At 39.8% G+C, this 8,725-nt stretch overlaps 1 long non-coding RNA gene across 1 annotated transcript; it reads left to right on the top strand.

Annotated features, from left to right (window-relative positions):
- The first annotated feature begins 68 nt into the window (after positions 1-68).
- LOC125886283 (uncharacterized) lies at positions 69-4,663 on the top strand. The gene is made up of 3 exons (XR_007449020.1): positions 69-210; positions 1,919-1,969; positions 4,632-4,663. It is a non-coding gene; the product is annotated as an uncharacterized LOC125886283 (long non-coding RNA).
- The last annotated feature ends 4,062 nt before the right edge of the window (positions 4,664-8,725 follow it).

The following is an 8,725-nucleotide window of genomic DNA, read 5'->3' as shown; positions in this document are numbered from 1 at the left end:
CGTGATGTCGTCATCCAGCGGGGGGCGGAGCCTCGATGTTGCAATCCTGAGCGGATCAGTCGTCAGAAAGCAGACACGAGACTCAGCAGAGCTGTTGCATTATGTTTCTTTATTGAACATAACGACAGCCTGAGGCGGAGGAAGCACTCACAGCTTTTACTAAGGTGGCTGTACAAGTGTATTAACAGAAATGTACTCATAGAACCAAAGGTAAAAAGTACTTATTATGCAGAATGACACGTTTTAGATTAGTGTATAAGCTGGCAAAAGTGGAGCTAATTTAACTACTTAAGTTGTTGCTGGGAAGCTGTGGGTCAATAATCTTTTATTTTAATCTACTTTGTAATATTGCATCATAATTCATTTGTTCATATTCATCTGAATGCGCAAGGTAGCTGAAGTTATTAAGTAAATGTAAGGGAGTAAAAGATGAAATGTTTCCCTCTGAGGTGTGTAAAGAAGCAGTAAATGCAAGCACTTAAGTAAAGTGCACTTACATCTAAACTGTACTTAAATAGCCTACAGTACTTGAATAAATATACTTAGTCTCCACTTCTGATGGGAACTTACGTCACTGGCAATGCAACACATGTAAACAGAGTCTGGGTGTAAAGATAGAGTTTCTGCTTACAACACACATTTTATATTCTGACAGCTTCCTTGTTATAAGAATAAGAAATTACACCACTGTCTATAGTCATATAACATGAGACAGGTTGTAGTTCTCAGTTTTTGTATTTCCAAAGACATTATTTGCAGGGGAAACATTTTCAATGACCAAAAAAAGTTCCTATATGACACTATATTATAAACAAATATTGATCTGGTGGCAAGTTTAGTTAAACAGAGACAACTGTCTGACAAAGCGAGTGTACCTTTCTTTTATGGGAGCAAGGATATATGTTAAAAATATCAGACACGGCACGGTGGTGAGTCAGAGATTTAATTTTACACAACAGCTGCTTGTTTATATTCGGAGGATTATTGCATTTTGCAGTGACACACTGGACAAGTTTCAAAGCCCGAATCACGAACTTGGTGTAGAGCAGGGGTGTAAAACTCATATTAGTTCATGGGCCACGTACGGCCCAGTTTGATCTCACATGGGTCGGACCAATAAAACGATCGCACAATAACCAGTATTTTTCAGTGTAAAGAATTACAAATACATTCTGTCGAGGTTCATCCTTTTACAAAACAGATGAACAGCCTGAGATAGCTTAAGAAAAATAAGTGCAGTTTCAACAATATGTCTCAGTTTTTCCACATTCAGTCAGTCTACTTCTCACTGTCATTACACATGCACTACCCACACATTTCCTGATTATTTTGAACTGAAGCTGCTGACTGACAATATTTTGCACAACGTTCAGTATCTTTAAACATGGTCACAGTAGGTATTCGCTCATATATCGGAGAACTGTATCCTAGTCAGGGTGGAAAAAGCCTCTGAAGCAGAATTTCACATGAAGTACGCAGTGTTTAACTTGCTCCTGAAACCTGGAACCTCTTAGTCTGGTCATCCAGTGGGCTGGATTGGACCCTGTAAGGGCCGGCTCTGGCCCACGGGCTGTATGTTTGACACCGACGGAATTTTGTTTGTTACATGTACTTTGCATTTAGAATTGTTTTTGTGGATGAAAGGTGAAACACAACTAAATTTACCTTGAGTAGCTCATTTGTTACCCAGAAGGTTTTCCTCTGACAGTAACATTGGTATAATACAGTCGATAGAGGTTTTCCTCTGACGTTAATCACGGTCTTGTTTGTTTGTAAACGTGACCTGTAAAGCTGCAGCCACCTGCTGACCTTTGACCTCTGACCTTAATCTGTGTTCAGTCTGTGAGTTTGTTCCACATTCAGACGTGTGGCACGTTTCACCTCGTAAACTGAGCTTCACCTCATCTGTCTCACCCAGGATCACCTGCCTCACGTGTCTCTGTCTCTCCTCACTGATCTACACACTCAGGTGAGTGACCTTATTATCTGTTAACTCAGACTGAAATATCTCAGCATGGTACCTACAACTTAACTCACAGCTGTCGTACTGAGAACAAACCTACAGAGGTGGAAGAACTACTCAGATCATTCAAAACTGATCTTAAGTAGAGTGTTTGAGTTAATGTACTTAGCAGTGGTGAGAAGTGCATTAAGTCAAATACTGTACTCAAGTACATTTTATAGGAACTGTTACTTGAGTAATTCCTATTTTCTACTACCTTCTACTTCACTAAACCTCAGAGGGAAATGTCGTACTTTTTACTTCACGACAATGATTTTACAGCTTTAGCGACTTTACACTTTCAGGTCATTGATACAAAATATGAATCAGCTAATAGATTGTGATGTATAATTTATAAAGTGCTCCAGGGATTGTTTTTCTGTAGGCCGACACAGAAGTTCGCATTGCACTGGTTCCCTTGTCAAAAAGTCTTTGGGATTTTACCACTGGATTTTGGATTATTGCAGAAAATAATCTCTGTGGCAAACAAACATTTATGATACTTATAAGTTTTGTTCAGCAAGATAACCTTAACCAATAAACACCACTTTCATGATTCTTTAAGCTCAAATGCAATCACCAGAAGTAAAAAGCTAACATTAGGCTGTAAATGAACTACAGTGTTCAGTGTGACGATGTTCTGTTGTCTCATTTAGCCACTTGTTAGCAACTGCCTTTTTTAAGACACAGAAGCTTTAAAATTCTTGAGTGGGGCATTTACTGACGTATTTTATATTTGGAACAAAATGTGAAAGTCTCCGAAGCTTGTGTGAACCACAGATCCTATTTCAGGTGTCTGTGAAAAAAAACATTTAAAAACTGCACTTACGGTGAGATGAGGGAACCGGGGGTGCAAAAATGCTAGCTATACCTGTCAGTATATAAAGTCAGTAAAATGAGCTCCAGCCGCAAGATTAAAGCAATGAACACATTAATACATCAATAATTATAATCCAGTAATATAATGTAAATCTGCATGATGAGGTTTTTTTACTTTTGGTACCTTAAGTATATTTTAATGCTGATAATTTTGTATTTTTACTCAAGTAAAGTTCGGACTTTTACTTGTAACAGAGTATCTTCGCTGTAGTATTCTGAGTACTTTCTCCACCATTGGTCCTTAGTTACTTTACACATCTGCAAACCAACACATAACTTAGTCGCCTCTTGATTAAAATTGTTCAAAATCCAACGGTCCATCAACAGGCCCTCAGAGGGTGATTTTTGATGATTATAATATGTAAAACAACAGCTGTATTTGTTGTGGTTAAGGTGGTTTACTCGTATGACATATCGTTCAAAAGTTACGCTCCTTGCAGTGCCATTAATGCTGACCATTTCATGATACAACCACCACAGCAGGTTCAATAAACACCTCTATCAGACAAAAACCAAATAAATAAACAACTATTACTCTCCTATGAAGCACTATTATAATCCACAGATCAATATTCTCCAGACAGAAATTCTGCTTATACAGCTATCAGTTCATTTCTCTCACACTGGCAGTAGTTAGGAGGATCTGAATCCAGGGAAACATTTAATCTAAACACATTGTTACATCCATAGATATCAACAAACTGCCACTGGATTTTTCAGACCTTCATATTTCTTCACATAATATCCATAATTTCTCTGCGCTGCATGTAAACATCCGACCAGCTGTGGTCTCAAATGGAGGCAAACTCGTGACATTTCCACTGACACCTAACTTCAGCCAGTTCCAATATTGTTGCTACGGCCTCAATAGCCGACCAAGGCCTGAGCTGAAAGAACATATGTCAGTAATATTTCCTGCAGGTTAAAGGTATTTAAAGAGTCGACAATTGGCCCAATTTTCCGAGGCTTATGAGTTTAGTAGTTTATGACACTACTGACCTCGAGTGCACTTTTGAACTACTTATAGGCACCACAGATTTCAAGACCTTAAGCCCACTTCAGACCAAAGATTCGCCACAAGACAAAACTGTTGTAGAACATTACAGAGAAAAGTTGCAGCAGTGTGAACTGGCAAGTCTGAGCTTGAGGAGCTTACATTCTCATTAACTGATTAAGTGCCGCTGTTGTTTTATATTATTGTGGTGTATTTGTTATGAATACAGTCCATCTGATGCTCGTTTTGTTTCTGTTTTTGCTGTTTCATCACTACTACGGATGAAGCTGTAGCCAGTATCTCACTATCACTATCCTCATTCATATTTTAAGAAGCCGGAAATTGGAATGTAAGAACAGAGAGTTGTTGCATAGAGATGATACACCATCTCATCTAGTTGCATTAGTGTGAACCGTCAGGTTTTTAAAATCTTGCAGAACGGTGCATTGCAAGTAGTTGCCTGTTTCAACTCATCTCGTAGCGAATCTTTGGTCTGAACATTAAGGGAAAAACAGTCTTATCAATTTAGGTTTTCTAGAAGCATTTTTATATACTCTAAGCTCTCTTAATACACATTTATATTTGCGTTAAGTTTTTCATACATTCAGTACATTGTTTTACCTTCTTTTTTTAAATGTTTAGACAAAACCTCAGAAAAACATGTAGAAAATGGTTTTTTTTTCTGTGATATTGTTGCATCCTCTTTGAATTCTGACTAGGTGAGGCTTCATGATGTGGTCTTATTGTGTTTTCCAGGTAATACCTCCCCAGTCCTAGTCCTCTGCAACATCTTTTCAAGACAATATTCAGGTAAGGATTAAAAAAACTCTTTATTTAAGTGTGTTCGTTTACATGGACAGTTTAATTCCCTTTTCATTCAGAATGAAAGTTCATTCCTATTAAAAGTGATCTTGTAAACACCTAATTCGGAATGAAAATGGCCAATGCGATTGAAAATTCAAACCGATGTAACGGGCCGGAATATTCCGTTTCTAATTCCGAATGAAAGAATTTCTCGCACTTGTATACACTCATTCCTCTTTAAGTTCATACCGGTCTTTCTGCGCATGCTCGTTTCCTTGCCCTTCTGGCGCGATGACTTATACAATATAGCGCGCATAGCAACGGGCTAAGATAGAGCAGTCAGACTCGTTGCACACACCGGTTTCCAATCGCCACAGCACGGTCTTCTACCTCCCTTCTTCGACCTTCTACCTCCCTTCTTCGACCTTCTACCTCCCTTCTCCTCCACAACAGATGAAGCATTAGCAGAACAAGGTTGCTGTCGTATTGCTGCTTCAAGAATATAAGCAAAACAAGCCCGAAAAAGGCACTAATAATGGCGTCGTCAAGCATCTTGTTATCCTGAACGAGGACTACAGTGTTTTCTTCTGGTAAACGTAAACACGTAACATCCGCCGCGCCCCCTATCCAATCAGAAACCTTCCCTGCCCCAAACCTTGCGCAGACCCGAATACAGGCGATTAAACTGATCTCCCGTGTAAACCCTCATTCGGAATGAATATTTCTCATGTAAACTACCTGGAAAGACTTTAATTCCGAATGATTTCATTCAGATTTATTTCATTCTGAATGAGAAGCCATCATGTAACCGTAGCCAGTGACTCCGACTGTTGGGGGAAAAACATGTTTTGAGTGTCACCTTTCAAATGAGACCATGCACGTACCTGTTACAAAATTGGAACAAGCACAGCTCTCAGTTTACTTTGGGTATGCCTTGGAGAGGTGTTCTAGATGAATTTAGGTGAATTTTCAGGATGTTAATGATGTACAGTTCACCCCAAAATCAAAATTACATATTTTCCTCTTACCTGTTATCTTACTATTTATCAAAGTAGATTGTTTTGTTGCGAGTTGCTGGGTGTTGGTTGCCTGACATCAGGCAGAACTGGCAACTCATTACACTCATTTTCATCCTCAGTCTGACATTGCTTCCCCTCTAACCGATTTCCATCTGGGAGGGGGATTCGATTCTCCCTGACCAATCACTACAGAATAACATATCCGCCTCAAAACCCGGAGCTGTTCCTTGAGGCTTGTTCTGTGTGGTGATGAGGGTGACGGGAGTAGTTTGATAGACAGAAAATAGTTCCTACATGAAACTGCTCGCAACGAGGTCTGCGGATTATCTTGAGTAGCGGAGTCATAATTTCTGGAAAGAGACATTGCTGTTGAGTTTCTCTAATTTTTTTTCTCTCTACCGCCGTTATTTCCAGCGCTCGGCAACTCACACCAAAACGATCTAGTTTGCTAAACAGCACCACAGGTAAGAGGAAATTTTGTATTTTAGATTTTTGTGTGAACTGTCCCTTTAAAGCCTTAAATCATCTTTAGTTTTAGAAGTATTTTTTACACAGGACAATACTGTGTATTTCTTACAGTGTAGTAATGTTAGTCAGTGTGAATGACTGAATAACTTCACGTGGACGTCAGGGACATGTGAGACATGTTGATTAATCCAAGCAGGAAGCTGACACAGACACCTGCTGCTCTACAGGAAATGAGGTCACAGCTTCATTATGTAGATTTCCTGTTTGTGTGTGCGTTGACCCATGAGTACATGTGAAGTCAGCTCTGCTCTGATTGGACAGATTCCAAGCGACAGGTAGAGAGCCCTGACTGACCTGGTTACATACACACACGCACTCACACACACAGCAGGTTATCTCCACATGGTTAGTGTGTTTTTACGCCACATGATGAAATATTGAAGAAACAGAGGAGGAAGAACATTGTGTGTCTGTCTGTGTGTGAATGTGTGTGTGTGTGTGTTACTGCGTGTATATGTGTGTTTGTGCTGCGTGTGTGTGTGTTAAACTTTACTGTCTCTTTCATAACCGACGTGATGAAATCAGAGGCCAAGTGTCTGACTCAACTACGGCCTGCCACAAGAACACACACATACTGGGAACAACACACACACTCTTTCATTACACACACACACACACACACACTGTCCTCGTTCTCAGGATTATCACCTGTGCGACACCTGTGCTGCTGTGATGCTTAAGTTTTGATCTACGCAAGAGTCAGGCTGCTGCTGTTGCTGTTGCTGTGTGTGTGTGTGTGTGTGTGTGTGTGTGTGTCTGGTCTCTCAGCTCTGTTCTGGTGGCCTCTCTCTCCCTCTCTCTCTCTCTGTTTAGCTTCAGGGCATCTTGAACATGGTGAATAGTGGGAACTCTAAACGACAGTTTAAGCTCCGCGGTGGTTAAACGCCACTGTATCCTCCAGTGTACTGATCCAGTGCACTCGGTGGTCTGTGTTAAGTGCAGATTTAAACAGCTAACAAATTTAAAAAATCAAGATTGTGTTGAGTAATTTAAGAAGCCAAGCTAACATTAGACTGCTTGTGAACAAATAGCTGTACTTCCAAACTGTGCTCACCTCTTTGTCTCACCTGTAAGAGCAGTAATACAGTTTTTATGCCTCCGTGTCGGCGATAGCCGTGTTTTCAGGTTGTCATATGTCCACTCATCCATCCCATTCTCGTGAACGTGACACCACAAGAAGACTGTGAGGGATGATGAACTGATTAGATTTTGGTGATCAAAGGTCAAAGTCCACCTCATTCTTATGAACACAATGTCTTAAGTCCTGAAGTTAGTTTCCTCAAATTTGGCACAAGCATCCACTTGGACAAATAATCGGATTAGAATTTGGTGGTCGAAGGTCAAATGCCAAGCTCAATGTGACCTTAAAAAATATGTCTTTTTGCCATAGCTCACAAATTCATACACTTATTACGACAGAATTTCACACAAATATCAGATAGGATGTTATGATGAATTGATGACATTTTATATCCAAAAAGTCAAAGGTCAACTTCACTGTGACATCATAACATCTGCATAAAACACTTTTCTGGCCATTACTCAGCATCATAATTCTTTTGACATTTGGTCAGATACTGAATTGGTGACACTAATCTTTGGGTGCCCACCATGAAGCTGTGCTGCATCGGGTGAAGATGTGTGTGAAGCATCCATGTTTTCACAGACATGGATGTAAATTGTAACTGCAACTTGAGTGGGGCATGCAGTCATACATCCGTGAGGTGGTAATTCTAGTTAATATATATTTACAGACCAATTTTCCATCATGTTTATGTGCTATTTTAAGAACAGTTTAATTTATACTCAAAAACCAAACATAACACAGTTACTGTAAATTACACTAATTTGCTATATTATTCTGCATTCATTCATTCATTCATTCATTCATACACCCTGGACAGGTCACCAGACTATCACAGGGTTGACACATAGAGACAGACAACCATTCACACTCACATTCACACCTACGGACAATTTAGAGTCACCAGTTAATCTAACTTATGAAATTGTTTTTAAATAATTATTATTGAATTAAACCCAAATTTGGATTGTGTAGAGATCAGCGATCAGAGATCAGCCTTCCGATACAAGTCTCTGTGGTTCAGGTTTGTGTTTCCTTAGTGTCATTACCATTTTCGTATTTCTCGCTGTAGGGAGAAGATAAACTTCAAGTACATCCACTGACCAGGGATCAGTTCACAATCACTTTGATCTCTGCATGATGTGAGGTGAAGAGTTAAAACATGTGACAGATGATGATTAAATCGGTGACCCTGCGTTGTGTCAGCTGAGGCAAGATGTAGCAAACACTTGAGTCAGAAACACTTTGGTGACAGAACTCCCACCTGTTGGCAGATTTACATGAGGCTTAACCTTCTGTCCAACAGAGAGACTCAGGACAAGATGAGGACTTAGTTGTCTACATCAGGTGAGTGTCACTCTCAAAGATCAACACACAGCTGGTTCAACAGCTGTTGTTAAATATTCTCCTCTATG

Source organism: Epinephelus fuscoguttatus, linkage group LG1 (genome assembly GCF_011397635.1).
Source record: "Epinephelus fuscoguttatus linkage group LG1, E.fuscoguttatus.final_Chr_v1".
In the NCBI taxonomy this organism is placed as follows: Eukaryota; Metazoa; Chordata; class Actinopteri; order Perciformes; family Serranidae; genus Epinephelus; species Epinephelus fuscoguttatus.
The sequence above is the reverse complement of the archived record's forward strand: the minus strand, read 5'-3'. Positions and strand labels throughout refer to the sequence as shown.